This window comes from Schistocerca nitens, chromosome 7 (assembly GCF_023898315.1).
Source record: "Schistocerca nitens isolate TAMUIC-IGC-003100 chromosome 7, iqSchNite1.1, whole genome shotgun sequence".
Classification (NCBI taxonomy): domain Eukaryota; kingdom Metazoa; phylum Arthropoda; class Insecta; order Orthoptera; family Acrididae; genus Schistocerca; species Schistocerca nitens.
The window spans coordinates 98,297,891-98,301,265 of NC_064620.1; the positions used below are offsets into that span (position 1 = coordinate 98,297,891).

General features: G+C 45.2%; 1 non-coding gene across 1 annotated transcript; it reads left to right on the top strand.

Annotated features, from left to right (window-relative positions):
* Nucleotides 1-1,986: 1,986 nt before the first annotated feature.
* Trnat-cgu (transfer RNA threonine (anticodon CGU)) lies at nt 1,987-2,060 on the top strand. Its single transcript has one exon. It is a non-coding gene; the product is annotated as a tRNA-Thr (tRNA).
* The last annotated feature ends 1,315 nt before the right edge of the window (nt 2,061-3,375 follow it).

Genomic DNA, 3,375 nt, shown 5'->3' on the forward strand with positions numbered 1-3,375 from the left:
TGCCACCCATTCCACATCAAACGGTCCCTTCCCTACAGCCTAGGTCTTTGTGGCAAACGAATCTGCTCCAGTCCGGAATCCCTGAACCATTACACCAACAACCTGACAACAGCTTTTGCATCCCGCAACTACCCTCCCGACCTGGTACAGAAGCAAATAACCAGAGCCACTTCCTCATCCCCTCAAACCCAGAACCTCCCACAGAAGAGCCACAAAAGTGCCCCACTTGTGACAGGATACTTTCCGGGACTGGACCAGACTCTGAATGTGGCTCTCCAGCAGGGATACGACTTCCTCAAATCCTGCCCTGAAATGAGATCCATCCTTCATGAAATCCTCCCCACTCCACCAAGAGTGTCTTTCCGCCGTCCACCTAACCTTCGTAACCTGTTAGTTCATCCCTATGAAATCCCCAAACCACCTTCCCTACCCTCTGGCTCCTATCCTTGTAACCGCCCCCGGTGTAAAACCTGTCCCATGCACCCTCCGACCACCACCTACTCCAGTCCTGTAACCCGGAAGGTGTACACGATCAAAGGCAGAGCCACATGTGAAAGCACCCACGTGATTTACCAACTGACCTGCCTACACTGTGATGCATTCTATGTGGGAATGACCAGCAACAAACTGTCCATTCGCATGAATGGACACAGGCAGACAGTGTTTGTTGGTAATGAGGATCACCCTGTGGCTAAACATGCATTGGTGCACGGCCAGCACATCTTGGCACAGTGTTACACCGTCCGGGTTATCTGGATACTTCCCACTAACACCAACCTGTCAGAACTCCGGAGATGGGAACTTGCCCTTCAGTATATCCTCTCTTCTCGTTATCCACCAGGCCTCAATCTCCGCTAATTTCAATTTGCCGCCGCTCATACCTCACCTTTCATTCAACATCATCTTTGCCTCTTCACTTCCGCCTCGACTGACATCTCTGCCCAAACTCTTTGTCTTTAAATATGTCTGCCTGTGTCTGTATATGTGTGGATGGATATGTGTGTGTGTGCGAGTGTATACCTGTCCTTTTTTCCCCCTAAGGTAAGTCTTTCCGCTCCCGGAATTGGAATGACTCCTTACCCTCTCCCTTAAAACCCACATCCTTTCGTCTTTCCCTCTCCTTCCCCTCTTTCCTGATGAGGCAACAGTTTGTTGCGAAAGCTTGAATTTTGTGTGTGTGTTTGTGTTTGTTTGTGTGTCTATCGACCGGCCAGCGCTTTCGTTCGGTAAGTCACATCATCTTTGTTTTTAGATATATTTTTCCCACGTGGACAGTTGGGAATGTGAGTCCCACGTGGGAAAAATATATCTAAAAACAAAGATGATGTGACTTACCGAATGAAAGCGCTGGCAGGTCGATAGACCACAAACAAACGCAAACAAACACAAACACACACACAAAATTCAAGCTTTCGCAACAAACTGTTGCCTCCTCAGGAAAGAGGGAAGGAGAGGGAAAGACGAAAGGATGTGGGTTTTAAGGGAGAGGGTAAGGAGTCATTCCAATCCCGGGAGCGGAAAGACTTACCTTAGCCGCCTCGACTGACATCTCTGCCCAAACTCTTTGTCTTTAAATATGTGTGCTTGTGTCTGTGTATGTGCGGATGGATGTGTGTGTGCGTGCGAGTGTATACCCGTCCTTTTTCCCCCCTAAGGTAAGTCTTTCCGCTCCCGAGATTGGAATGACTCCTTACACTCTCCCGTAAAACCCACATCCTTTCGTCTTTCCCTCTCCTTCCCTCTTTCCTGATGAGGCAACAGTTTGTTGCGAAAGCTTGAATGTTGTGTGTGTGTTTGTGTGTCTATCGACCTGCCAGCACTTTCGTTTTGACTCTTACGGGAATCTCCAAAGCGTGCGCGAGTAATGAGTGGGTGGGCCAATGTCTATAAGGTACATACATATGTAGAATTGTGGACAGTTGGGAATGTGAGTCTCACGGGAAGCATGCAAGGGATAAGTCCTTGCAGTCGCGCTATTCACCTGTGTCCTCGGTGGCTCAGATGGATAGAGCGTCTGCCACGTAAGCAGGAGATCCCGGGTTCGAGTCCCGGTCGGGGCACACATTTTCAGCTGTGCACATCGAGGTATAACAACAACACCTGTTGGCAGTTGAGGTTGTCAGTTAGTCATCATTTATTCCAGGGAAAAGCTGCACGGTCATTGACAGTAACTGTTCTTTTGAGAACAAGTTACTGTCTTCATATATATAGTTAAAGGCTACCCAGCCATTGACCTTCGTCTGTGCGAATGCGCACAGGTTGCCCAAACTCTTATGGGAATCGCCAAAGCGTGCGCGAGTAATGAGTGGGTGGGCAAATGTCTAAAAGGTACATACATATGTAGAATTGTGGACAGTTGGGAATGTGAGTCTCACGGGAAGCGTGCAAGGGATAAGTCCTTGCAGTCGCGCTATTCACCTGTGTCCTTGGTGGCTCAGATGGATAGAGCGTCTGCAATGTAAGCAGGAGATCCCGGGTTCAAGTCCCGGTCGGGGCACACATTTTCAGCTGTCCACATCGAGGTATAACAACAACACCTGTCGGCAGTTGAGGTTGTCAGTTAGTCATCATTTATTCCAGGGAAAAGCTGCACGGTCATCAACAGTAACTGTTCTTTCGAGAACAAGTTACTGTCTTCATACACATTGAACAAGAATCTGAAACAGTGGGGAGTAATACAGACATGGAAGACTTAAGTAATGTTGTGAAAGTAGAACAGAAAAGCTTTTATGATGAAGCAATAGAACAGGAAAAAGGCGCCAATAAATCAAGGAAATTAGTTAAACAAGATGATAATAATGACATAAGTACCACGTTGGCATTTTTCACAAAATGAGTAGTGATAATAAGGATCACTTAATAAAAATGAATAATGACCAGTTTCCAAAAGTTAATGGGCAACTTGAAAACCACAATGAAGAAAGTAAGAAACAGTTCACAGAATTCGGTCATTTCATAGGAGCATTATTCGATTTATACATAAAAGTATAGCTCAAATAAATGATTTCAATCAAAAAATTGATAGATTAGATGTTCAAGTAGAGTATAAGTGCGTGAGGAAATAAGTACTGTTGACAAAAATATAAATATTGGAATTACGTCTACGGAAACTAATGTTGATATGAAACTGGCACTTGCTGAAAGCAGTTTTGGTGAACAGGTGAATACAGCAGGCAGCAAATTTACAGAAAATGTATTATTAAGTAACAACAAAACCAGCACCCTAGAAAACAGTGTTTCTGTTCTGTGCAAAAAGATGGAAGAATTGTGCAATGATGTAGTTAATAGAAATCTTTTAACAATGTTGGTACCGTGTTTTGCAACATTCCAGTAAAAAACTTCTCATGTGAAGGTACTTCACATCCTGTAGTCCTT